This window comes from Dipteris shenzhenensis, chromosome 1 (genome assembly GCF_047967505.1).
Source record: "Dipteris shenzhenensis isolate YYH24624 ecotype China chromosome 1, Dip_SZ_1.0, whole genome shotgun sequence".
In the NCBI taxonomy this organism is placed as follows: domain Eukaryota; kingdom Viridiplantae; phylum Streptophyta; class Polypodiopsida; order Gleicheniales; family Dipteridaceae; genus Dipteris; species Dipteris shenzhenensis.
The window spans coordinates 74,318,909-74,332,786 of record NC_141596.1 but is presented as its reverse complement, the minus strand read 5'-3'; positions in this window follow the sequence as shown (position 1 = coordinate 74,332,786).

Here is a 13,878-nt window from a genome sequence, read left to right as displayed (position 1 = left end):
CAAGCCCGTGAAGCCCATTTCATCACTGGCTACAGCAACCCTGATTCCTTAGCATCCAGCCTCCGTCTTCTACTGTTTCCAGCACACCATCGAAGCTTCTTTCACAGGAGCGCACGGTTGGGAGGCAGCGCCATCTATTGTATCAGTTCTACAGTAATCAAATTTTTCATACTATCTTGTTTTCTCTCTTGCGTACGAGATCCTGTTATCTGTTGAGCATAGACGTTGTATTATTTTCTTACAATCTCAACATCATGTGTCTTGCTTGTTAAGGATTCAATATTGTGCATAGCACTAACACAAAAGTTCTAAAAAGGAAAGGGTTAGAAACCCTAATCCTAAAAAGGGGTTTGTATATACTCTTTATTTGCAACTATATCTAGTATACAGTTAGTCATTTGTGGTGTGCTCTCTAGCTGTGCCCTCTCTCCTCATCTCCACTCTTCTCCTCTCCTCTCTCCATATTTGTTCATGGTATTAGAGCTCCCTTGCCTTCCGTTGAGGCATTGCAACCCTTGAGAGTGTGAGAAATTGATCAAGAGATTGAGAGGTTTACATATTTCATTCCACTAATGAAAGATTTTTGTTCTTCTCTTGCATAGAGAGATTTCCATTCATCTTCTTGAGAGTTATTGAAGAAAATTTCTATTCATTGGTTTATTAATTTCGAGTGAGAGAGTATTGTGTGAGATATTCTTCCCTTAACAACTCTAAGAGAGATAGGGAGAGAAAGAAAGGTTGATTCCAAAATACTAAGAGAGACAAATCTCTTTGTTTTTGAGAGAGAGAGCGCTTTGAGACTATTGAAATGCAAAAATTAAAGCAAAGCTTCATCACGACTGATAGCCAACCCTATCAGCAGCAGTTAGCAGACACGTCTCCTTGGCTCAAAGGCAACTACTCAGCATCTGACGCTAAGTAGTAGTCAAGCCTATCACAAGTAGAAGCAACGTGGACCTCCATCGACGCGGCTGACCCAGCACCTAAAAGGAACAAAAAAAAAAAAATTTATTTGCTACTTTTCATTGCTCACGGTTGGTCTAGCTTTGATCTTAGCATAGTTTGCCCATCGTGGAGAGAACTCCAAAGCATCCACTCAAACCCCTGCCCAAAAATTCCCGACTAGTTCCTTAGTCCCTATGCTCACATGCAGTTTCACATCATCACATGTCCTAGAAACCGATCTTCCACTGTTCAATGAGCAAACTTCAGAGTTTTCAAAGGCATTAGATAATTGTCAATAAGCAGATTGCACATCATATCATTTTTGCACTCACATGCCACCATTGTAAAGCCTATTGTTATTTTCTAGCATTGTGAACACTATTTTGAGCCTTGTAAATCCTCTTGGCTATTCCAGGCATCATTTGCCACATAAGCCTTGTAACAGATTGGATATATATTGCAATTCTTCTTCATGAGTAGTTTAGATTACAATTGATACAGACAGTGTTTTGCAGTTGATTCAAACAGTGTTTTTCACAGGCATTTCGAGTACTATTTTGCATAATGTCTACCACTAGCAACCTCAATTTGGAGACATCTTCTAAGTTAGACAATTCAAATTATGGCACATGAAAATACGGAATGGATATTCTTGTACTTCAAGACAAATGGGAGTATGTTAATGGGTCTACACCTCGACCCTCTAGTGCACCAACAGCAACTCCCACCATTAGCGCAACACAAGCAGAGGGATCTACACCTAAACCAATGGTGTCACCTGCAGTAGATCCTGCCATTGCCAGAGCACAAGCATAATGGGATAAGAAAGATAAATATGCATATCATTTGATCAAATAGAATGTGCAAGATGTCAAGGAAATCATTCCAATTGAGGAAGATTTCAAGGAACAAGGAATGCATCCACCAACGTGTCAAACACTCAGTGCAACTACTGTCGTTTGAACACTATGAAAGAGATTGCCACATGAAGTAGTATGACCAAGGAGGTCAATCTAGCAATAATTTAGGGAATTTCCATGGAAGAGGAAATCACTGTGGTGGATATTCAAGTCATAGCCATTATGCTAATCAACCTTAGGATATATATCTTGTAAGTGAGGATATGCAAAAGAATGAAATAGTGTATCTTGACATTGATGGCAATTCAAAAGGGAATGCACTTATCAAGTTGATAAGTACATCGACATCGGTGCATCATCACACATGACAAAGAATTAGGATTGGTTCACAGAGATGAAACCATTAGAAGGACCAAAGAACGTTATCTACACTGCTCTAAAGCTCAGTAAGAACCTCTTGTCAGTTGGGCAAATGATGGAACACAACTATTGAGTCATCTGCAATGGAGATGAATACACAATCAGAGACAAATCTAGAGGATACCAGCTAGTAGAAAAAGTAAAGGAAGGATGCTTATTCAAAATGCTAGCTTCAGTACCAGACTTGCATGCCACGTCAGATCAACAACAACTAATGCCACTTTCCGCAGTATGGCACAAGAGATATGGACATGTCAATTTCAAAAGCTTGATGCAATTGAGAAACCAGAATATGGAAATTGGAATTTCGAAACTACAGTAAAAGTTTGTGAAGCATGTTGCTTCTAATAAATAAAAGAGAATCAATTTTGGTAAAAGTACCTCTCGAGCACGAGGTATTCTTGATTTGATACATACAGATGCATGGGGTTATGCATAGACCCATAGCATCAATGGATCACTTTACTACTTGACTTTCATTGACTACTACAAAATATATAGTTGGGTCTACTTTTTGAAAGCGAAATCTGAAGTCTTTTCCAGATTTCAAGAATTCAAAGCCATGGTTGAGAACCAAACATGCAAAAAGATCAAAGTCATGAGATCAAACAGAGGACGTGAATACATGTCTTCAGCATTCATGAACTTTTGCTAGTGGAATTCAAAGACAATTTACATGTGCAAATACTCCTCAGTAGAATGCAATAGCTGAAAGGAAGAGCGGTACTTTAGCAGACAGTGCTACAGCAATGCTCAATTTGAGAAGCATCTTTTGAATCAATATTGGGCATAAGCAATTGCCATTGCAAACTATTGCTTAGTCAACTTTCGACCAAACTAATTCAAGGTATGACATCTTATAAGGCATTTACTGGTTTTATAAGCCACAGATTGGGCATCTCCACATATTTGGTTGCATAGCCACATACCTGACGATCATCACAAAAAAATGGATGTGAAGTTGCGCAAATGCATCATGGTTGGCTACGATGAAGAAAGCAAAGCATACAAGTTGTATGATCCCATCAATCAAAAGGTCATAATCTTCAGAGATGTAATATTTGATGAAGAATTGGAATGGAAAACATCAAATATATAGGAGATAGACACACCTTTACTCCATCTATAGAAAAGGTTGATGACAAAGAGCAAGAATTACCAGAGAATCCACCAGCAGAGCAGCAACTCAGACGGTATAATAGAGAAAGCAAGCCACAAGCCAGATTGACATATGCTCAAAAAGGGAAAGCAATTCAGAATGAAACTACCAATTATTCTCTTATGACTACCATCATGGCTAAAGAAGAGCTAGTTTACTTCAAAGATACAGTTGACAAGCTAGAATGGCAAACTACTATGAATGGAGAGATACTCGAGAGATAAAGCTTTGTGCAAAAACAACACTTGGGTTTACAAAGTGAAGTACAATCCAGATCGAGAAGCATTGAAAGTACAAAGCCAGACTACTTCTAAAAGGTTTTGCACAACAATATGGTCAAGATTATGATGAGACTTATGCTCTAGTAGCAAAGATGGACGCCATAAGATTTTTGATATCACTAGCAACACTTAGTAGATGGAATGTGTACTAGTTAGATGTCAAAAATGCTTTCCTCAATGGTTACCTAGATGAGAAAGTCTATATGCAACAACCATTAGGGTATGTTGAACCAAGGAAAGAGCATCAGGTTTGCCATCTCAAGAAAATTCTCTATGGCTTGAAGCAAGTACCCAGAAGTTGATATAGAAGAATCAAAGTGTTTTGCTAATCTGGGATACATGAAGTCCAATGCAAATCATACTCTCTACTACAAAGTTCAAGGGAAAAACATTACTATTGTACATTTGTATGTAGATGATCTAATTGTGATAGGAAGGAATGATAGCTTCATCAACAAGCTAAAACAAGACTTATCTCCAAAGTTCAACATGAAAGGTCTTGGACTTATGCAGTATTGTCTTAGAATTGAGTTTTGGAGAGACTCAACAGCACCTTCATGACCCAGAGCAGAAATATGTTGGCAGTCTCCTGAACAAGTTTCATATGGCTGATTGCAAGATTATAGCCAATCCCATGGAGCAAAACTTGAAACTTACCAAAGATCTAGAAAAGCCTACAGTCAATGACACGTACTATTGGCAACCATCAGATTTCTTATATATATGACTATCATGAGGTCAAATATTTATTGTGCAATAAGTTCACTTGCACAATTTATGGCAAATCCAAAACAATCTCACTGGAATGTAGCCAGGAGAGTCTTGAGATACATTAGAGGTATAAGACAGTTTGGAATAGAATACAGAGGAAATCATCCAAGGTTGCATGGATACTGTGATACTGACTATGCAGGAAATCATGAGATCGAGAGATCCACACAAGGATATGCATTTTTCCTTGGATAAGGTGCTATATCATGGTTGTCAAACAAGCAACCAACTATTTCTTTGTCTTCAACATAAGAAAAATATTGGGCACTCACAATAGGTGCATGTGAGGCTATGTGGCTAGGAAGACTATTGTCAAAAATAGATTACTTTGATGAGTCAAAGCCAACAAGAATATACTGTGATAATCAATTGGCTCAAGCACTAGCCAAGAATACAATATATCACTCTAGGATAAAGCACATTGATGTCAAAGAGCACTTCATTAGAGAAAGAGTGTTACTTGATGACATCACATTGCAACAATATGACAGCAAAGAGAATGTTGCAAATATCTTTATCAAACCACTTGGGAAAGAGCTTTTTGAGAAGCACCCGACAAGCTCTTGGTTTGATGCAGAGGAAGGACATTCCTATTAAAGGGGTGTGACTGAATGTAATGCTCAGTCCTTCTTTGATTCCCCGTAATCATCATCTTGAGAGAAGGCCTACTTCATGATGTTAATCTTGAGGGAAGGTGTTGAGGATTCAAATCTCAACATCATGTTCAATATTGTGCATAGCACTAACACAAAAGAGTGCTGAAAAGGCAAGGGTTGAAAACCCTAACCCTAAAGAGTGCAAAAAAGGAAAGGGTTGGAAACCCTAACCCTAAAGGGGTTTGCAGATATTCTTTATTTTCAACTAAATCTATTGTATAGTTAGTCATTTGTGGTGTGCTCTCTAGTTGTGCCCTCTCTACTCATCTCCATGCTTCTCCTCTCCTCTTTCCATATTTGTTCATCTCTCTCTCTCTCTCTCTCTCTCTCTCTCTCTCTCTCTCTCACACACACACACACACACACACACACACACTCTCTCTCTCTCTCTCTCTCTCACACACACACACACACACACACTAAGTGTTTTCATTAAGTGTGTATACTGAGAGGACGGTGTGCCACATTTATGATCATGCTCATCCATGTGTTTTCCATAACATACATGATATAAGAGCAACTAAAGCTTTGGTATTGAGCATGACGTTGGTACAAGTTATTCACGTTTCTCTTTTATGAATGGAAAAACATTTGAATAGCTTGGATACGGAAAAATGTGACTAACAAATGAGCTTTATGAAGTCCATTGTCTATTTGTCGTAACAAAGGATAAGGTAAATCCCCTCTAGCACACAAGAATTTATACTACCTACTTGATAAAGTGGATAGACAAGAAATTTGGTCATGGCTTATACATAGTTTGCTTAACCATAACAAAAAGTACCCTTGTTTAAAAAAGAGGCCATTGTCTATTACTTTGAATGTATATCGTTATGCAACGCTGGCAATTCTACCAAGTTTTAATTTTTACAAGCATGAAAATTTGGCTAAGTCGATTCACTGATTAGTCATGTGAATTGGCTATTCAAATGAAGACGAATCATTTGGAGTGATCGAACAAGTCGGCCTGAGCACGATGGATCTATATAAGGGTTGCCAATGGCTAGCACCTTCATCTATTGTGCAAGCAAGATCTGTCAAACTTGATCGATGCATGTATGCTTATGTACAAAAGGGTGGGACACAGTTTGCACGTATTCATCCTCTATGACCTGAAAATTCATTGTAGTTTTCTGAGCTAATTTGGACTTCATAGCTTCTTAGATACTCTGGCGCTACTCAATACACTTTGAGCATCTGACGGGTGACAAGACTTGTATTGTGGTCCTCTACTACATGTTTGAGATCGACTGCCTTTTCCATAATGATTCGGAGCTCCATTTTACTCAGTTGCTGATCGAGATGGATGCCAGTACGCATCATGGCTGCATAGCAATGATCTGGTAAGTTGTATGCTTGCATCTTTCATGGGTTTTTTATATCCAGACAACTACTCATCAAACCATATTGGCACAAAGGTTTAATATCGTGTACTTGCATAAGGCTTGCTCATGTAAGACGACCATAGTACTTGCTAAGGTGGCTTAGTCTCACGGTCGCATGGGGTGACAGCTTAGAATAGTTTGAGGTATTCACACCTATTTATAGCCTTTTCTAGTTTTCATACCTATTTATGCTCGATCTAACAAGACATTCTTCAAGCTCATCAACTTGTTGAGGTCCATTGTTGTTATATTCTGGTTTCACTTAAGATATTTGATTTTTTTTTCTCTAAGAGATTATTTCTAGCTTGATAGTGACCTAGACATAGTTTTTGGGCATAGTTTGTAGCCATAGTGCATAGTTCCCTAGTGCATAGTTCACTAGTGTTGGTTGTCGTTAGTGATTTTATTTTAGTGATTTTGTTATAAGAATTTTAAAAAATTTCAAGCTCTTTTTAAATATTCTTTGCAATGAATCTCTAGAAACATTGATTGGGTATTTTCAATCTCACAGGTGCATCTTATCACATAAGTTAATGATAGCCTTATCCTCCCTATCTAGAGCTGACTCCCAGTGTTTGAATTTTAACACCTACATTCTAGTATATGCATTTCATCCCGTCATAGTCCCAAACTTAGTTGCTAAGTTAGTACTCTAGAACCCCTTTTTTATTTGCTTCCTAAATCCTTCTTAGATTCAATACCTTGATCACTTCGAACACATCATTGCACCTAGATCTCGAATTGCACACCAGTTCATATCTACATCTCATCGCTCTCATATACCAAAATCCACTTTAGTCTCCAGCCTGTAGTAGCACACCAAATTTTCAAATTCTAATCTCAAATTTCTTGACAACAATCTAGATAGATATATGGTGCATATAGATATTTGGGGGAAAGATTCACATCAATCCCTCATCAGTCATTTGGCAAAAAATGGTACTATATCATATTTATAGATGATTTCTCTAGAAATACATGGATTTATTTCCTACATTAAAATTTTGAACCCTTCGAATACTTACAATGTTTTAAAATTCTTGAAGAAGTACATATGGAAGCACATCAAAACATGAGATGTGACAATGATGGTGAGTACAAGTCTCATCTGCTTAATAATTTTGCAAGCACCTCAAGATTAGAAGAGAACTTTCATGTAGGTATACCAGCCAACAAGATGGTGTGGTTGAGAGTAAGATCATAGTAAGTTTTGAAATAGGCCACTAAATAATTGAAGAGAAGCATTTCCCACATTGATATTAATCTAAAGCATGTAATAGTACAATATATCTCATGATCATGTTTCCTATTGCTAATTTATAGAACCTTATACAAAAGGAGGTCGCTACTGAGAATACTTGATTCTATTATTTTTGCTCATTGAGTTGGAAGCTAGATGCCAAGTCTCAAAGGTATGTTCTCATGGGATATAGTGATGACATGCAAAAGCATACAGGGTATTGGATCTTGCTACAAGGGATCTTATTTTCTAGTGATGGATTTTTTATGAGAAGCTATGTTATTAGCCTAGTATGCCTCCTTCAATGCCCAAAGAGTCATTTACAAGTGTGTCTTATGGCAGTCATAATCCCCTAGAAAAGGGAAGGCTATTATGTAAAAAAAATTCACTTACTCATATGTTGCAAGTATATTGCAAAGAGCTCTTGTATAGCTTAGAAGATAAGAAGATTCCTAACAATTGGAGTTACACTGCCAAATATGCCCCTATGGGAAAGGTCATGGAGATCCGTGATGTTTATCTTGTCAAGAAGCTATAAAACAACTTGAATGGCAAGCAACCATGGAAGAGGAATCCCTAGTGAGCGTGGACAACCACAATTGAGGAGTTGCCTCCAATAAAATACAACCTAGGTTTTAAATGGGATCATGACTTCCATAAATAAGGTACAAAGCTACACTTGTTGCATCCCTAAGGCTTTCAATATTGATGAGACATCACAACTTTGTATTCTAAGGAAGTGTTTAGAAAATTTTGTATTGTTTAATGGGGAAGTACTCCCTAACTCTAGCTTCACTCATTTGCCAAACAATTTTACTAAAGAGAAGTGTACAGTCTTTATGTGGAGTTAATGAGGGACAAAGTGAACCGCACTCTTTCATGTCCCTCATTCCTATGGTTATGGAGACAATATTTTTCAAATGTGAAAATTCCCAAAAAGAGCAGGATGGGTGTTTGCCAAATTATGCAAATTGAAAGCAAAGTGGGATACAACAAAGAGTGCACAAGAAAAGGGTAAGATTGAATAATTAAATTTAGAGCTTTGTCTTGTGTTATAATGAATGATGGTTTTATTTTGCACTTGTTTATTAAACCTTTTAATGTTTGTTGTAGTGCCCATTCTACAAGCTTTGAAGATGCATAGAAAACAACGAACCATAGAGTGCCAAAAATTAACAAAACATAGAAAAAAAAACTTGGATTAAAAGGATAAGTACTTGGGCTTGGTCATTTATGGAATGGATTAAAAAAAACCATGTTGCTTCATTTCCTATGTCTGCCAAAAATTTTGAAGGAAGAAAATATTATCCAACTTCATGTGGTTGGAGCATTAGTATTCAATGGTGTCATGTCAGATAAAGTCTTTATAAATTTTCCTAGCATTCACAATCATCCAAACTTGATAGTCACATTTATTCAAAAGCTCATTAGAGAGTGTAGGGTGATGTACCGATTTTTCTATACTTACAACTAGATAACACTAGTAGATATAACAAAAATCAAGTGTTGCTTGCATGCTTTAATATGTTAGTGCATGGGTTTTCGTTGGTGGGGCACACACATGATTAGATTGACCAAATGTTTAGTAGATTCTCTATCAAATTGGCAAAGAAAAGTGCTTTTGATCTTCCTCAAATTTGCTCTTTGTTACATTATGCATACATTCCACGACCAAGTATAGAAATTATAGAGGAAAGTCTCAACTTTTTATTGTTTGTTCTATGACATGGGATTACCCGAGCAAACTAAATGTTTCTCTCTTCCAAGAATGAGATGCTAAAGTCTCAAAAGGAGAATCTCTTGATTGATTTTCTTTAGAGCTTGTTTAAAACAATAAATGCTACGCATGCATATTTTGTAGCAAGCTCATTAGGATGGTGGGGATTGTTTTTTGTGAAGCAAGAGAAACTCATTGAAGATCTGGAAAACAATTCCTTTCAACAAGTTGTTCAATTTATGTGGCCCAAAGTGGACTTCCTACAAAAACCAATACAGTGGCAACTAGTGGTTCTAATTATTTAGTATAGAGGAATGATTCATGGAGAAACAATTGAAATGTATGTTGGACTTAGAAAGATCTCAAATTGTTGACAACAAGAGAAATAAATGTGGGAGGGAAATGTAAATGAGCTCCATGAGGGAGCAATAATTGCTATGTTTGCCCCACCAATGATGAGAAGAATCATCCAATTTGGTTGCAAAAATCATCCATTTTGGTTGGCAAAAGTCATGAAAGGTTTTTGAGAACTCAATGTTTTCGCTCTGCTGTGGAAGTGCATTGGCACTGAACAACATGAAAAGATTCTCTCAAAGGAAATTATGATCTAGATATGTTGAAATAAAGCAAAAAGGGAAAGAAAAGTTGTAGTCATCTACATGTGGACATGCTCAATGTGCAAAATGTAGATATCCTTGTGTATGGATTTGATTTGGAAAAATCTAGTCACTTGCGTAAAAAAACCATAGATATTTTAAAGAAAAAAGTCAAACATCCCTCTTAGCCCTAAGGAAGAGAGTATGATTTTGAGTCCTTTACTATCCAAGCCTCCATCCAAGAGCTCCTTCTTTGTCACATGTGGCAAGCTCTTCTCCTCCAAGCTGCCATGTGTCCTCATTTTTTTCCCCTTGTGTCTGTGGTTAATAGGTTAAAGATAAGCAGTGGATACATGGTATTCAAGAAGAGTATCTCTCAGTTAATGAAGTTGCAATCATATTCCAAGGCTTACAAACCATGTTTCCAAGATCTACTAATGGGCTATTGTCAACAATATTTAGGGTACAAATGCATCCCTCTTTTTTCTACATCCCTCTTTTTTCCTCTATTTTAGCCCTTCCCTTCGCCTCTTTTTTTCTCCTCTTTCCCTCCAACTTTAGTAGTTTTGCAACTTAAATTTTGTTAATTCATTTTTATTTATTTTGCAATTTAATTTTTGTCAATTCAATTTTATTTATTTGTTTATTTGTGTCTTTTCAATGTAATAGCTATGTCTGCCTCTTTTAGCAAACATCGATAGTTTTGGTGTAATTGTGATTCAGAGGGTCGATAATGTAATGCAACATGTCATCTTTCATCTGGTTCCTCTTTACCACCTTAAAATAAAATATCTACATATTGAAAAAGATTTCAACTGTCACATAAAGCCAATTATTTAGGAAATAATGAACTTCATTATTTTGGACATGTGTTTGTGGTTTGAGATGCCCATAGGCTCAAATATTCTTATTAGCTATGCAAACCTATCTACTTATGGTACCCTTATATCATGCACATTCACATAATATTTTTTCATGTAGGTGATCGCAATTATTTCGGCATTGCTTTGCAGTTTTTGAGGTGCTTGATGACATTTTCAAATTAGCCAATTTTTAAAAATATGATTTTCTTATAAAATTTGCAAAAATAACATTTATCTATGGTAGAAAGTATCATTGATATAACCATTGAAAAAAAGATAGTCTCGATATATTTATTAATCAAACCATAAAAAATTAATGGTTATAATGATGCTTGTAGGTATATTTGTTAATCAAACCATAGAAAATTGATGGTTATAATGATGCTTGTAGGTATAACAACCCTGTTCAATGGTCCCTACTTGCCTCTAATTTTTTATGTCACTTGAGGTATGATCTTTACCATATTCATGTGCTTTAGTCACTATTAACTCTGTGTCAATATGGACTCAAGTGGCACAGAATGTGTGTGAGAGGTAGAGGCAAAGCTCCGCTTGTACTTGCATAAGGCTAGGAACAATCTCTCTTAGGAATCCAACATACATGTTCTACATGCAAGTCCTACATGCATGTCCTACATGCAAGTTCTACATATGATTCCTACATGCAATTTTTACATGCAGTTCCTACATGCAAGTCCTACATGCAACTCCTACATGCATGTCCTACATAAAAGTTCTACATACAATTCCTACATGTAGTTTCTACATGCAATTCCTATATGAATTTCCTACATGCAAGTCCTACATGCAACTCTTACATGCATGTTCTACATGCAAGTTCTACATGCAGTTGGAGTTCCTACATGCATGTTCTAAATGCGTGTGCATCCTAGATGCAAGTTCTGCATGTAGAGAGAGAAAAGTCTTACAATTTCTACATGCAGAGAGAGAAGCTCTCCAACTTTTATAAATACCCCATGATGGAATGAATCCCACACTTTCTGGGGCATTGTGTTGAGTTCTATTTTGGTGTTCTATGCAATTGTCTCCAAGTGGCACTCCACATCCAAAAGCATGTCCTGACCTTGTCTCCTAGTCCCCTCTTCTCCAACCTTACAACTCCTCCTCTCCCTCTCCTCCTTCCTTCTCCTCTCTTTCTCCCATTCCCATGCTCTTACACCTTCTTTCTTTATGACTCCTATGCTTCCCCTAAGCCCTTACCCTCTTAGAGTAGTTCCTCAACCCTTGACCTCCAAGACCTATGAGGGAGACAAGTTCTCCACCATGTACTTTACTCTCTAAACCCTAGATCCCCCTTCTAAACTAAGACCTTGCACCTCCTTCTGAACCCGAAACCGTTTCCAAACCCTAGAACCTCCTTTTGGACCTTGAAACTCCTTCTAACCATGAAGCCCCTTTTGAAGCCTGAAACTCCTTCTCAACCTTAAACCTCCTTCTGAACCCTAAAACTTTTTCTAAACCTTGAAGCCCCCAATGGAGTGAAAGTCATCATTACCCCAACCATGTTGATCAGTGTTCCTTTCACACAAGCATGTGCAATGTTTTCTTCCCACACTTGAGCCTATGTCTCTCACTAGAATACAACCCAAGGTCCTAAGCTACACGTATACTAGAACAACAATGACACTGATATATCAGTAGGTGACAAAAAGCCTCAAAATTGCACACCTTGATCATCTTGTGGAAGTTGTGGGATATAGCCAAAATTGGGCGCTGTTGCTGGGGAGACTAGCATCTTAAGTAAAAAGTAGACATAACAAGTTAATCTGAAAAACAAACCACCATGAACTATCTCGGACATATCACTCAAGGGCTAGGAGAGTAAATTATTTTTCCAACTCTAGCAAAAAATAAGAATCCCAAGCAGAAACCTTTAGTTAGTAGCTTAATAAATTTTATATTTCTTTAAAAAAAATAGCACTTAAAGAACAAATTAAGACATCTAATTGACATCACCGTGTGCAGCTCAAAATTTTGAACATTTCTCCTTTTTACATAAAAGTGATCCGAGATAACTATGGAAGGTTATGGGCATGGGAAGGTTCTAGGGTTTAACCCTAACGCTAAACCCCTCCCACCTCTATTCCTATAAAAACCATCTCCATGCTCTCACTCTTCTTCTTCCACATCTAGCCTCCATCCTCTTCCAAATTCTGAGCCCCATGCAAGACCCTACTCCCTTTCCATCTAACACCATCCTACTCCCATCCTCATAGTCGGGTTTGCTTCAAGCCCTTCTCACTGTGATGACCTAGCCATCCACCCCATTGTCACCCTCAACAATCCCATTAAATCAACAAAGATTTTGGAAAGTGTTGTAGGTTTTCATCTTCCCCTCCCTTTCAAATTTTGTCAAGTTTTCTATCATCGCCTCCCTCTCCACCAACACCATCCCCCCTTTTTCTTCCCGCCACTTCCCCTCCTCTACCACCCTATAGCCCCCTTGACCCCCCATTACATACCATTTTGGCATCTCTAGCACTCGTTGATTTGCACTCCCATGTGGGCTAATTTTTGCACTAATTCGCTCATAACATTTACTCGTGACCTCCGATTGATGATCCATTTGCACTGGTAGATTCCCACTCTCAAGGGGGACAATCCCAGGCACATTTTCTAGCACAACATTTGCCAAAATACTAACACATCTCTAACACCCATAATGCACACAATTTAAATTTTGGACCAAAGGAGGACACACTCAATCAACCACTCGGCAAGGGTGCATCCAACTACAATCCGTCCGTTATCTACAACCATCCTCACCGAATATGCCTCCTCTAATTAATCAAAACCCTTATCCTCCTCCAATCCCCAACATGGAAAATATTCATCGTAATGATGATGACCTTAACTTGGACAACGATGAAAATAACTTCTTCAATCACCCAAACTTCAACAACAATGGAAGAAGACCCCTCGGAAAGCTTGAAATTCCAAAGTACAATGGACAGGGTGATCCAA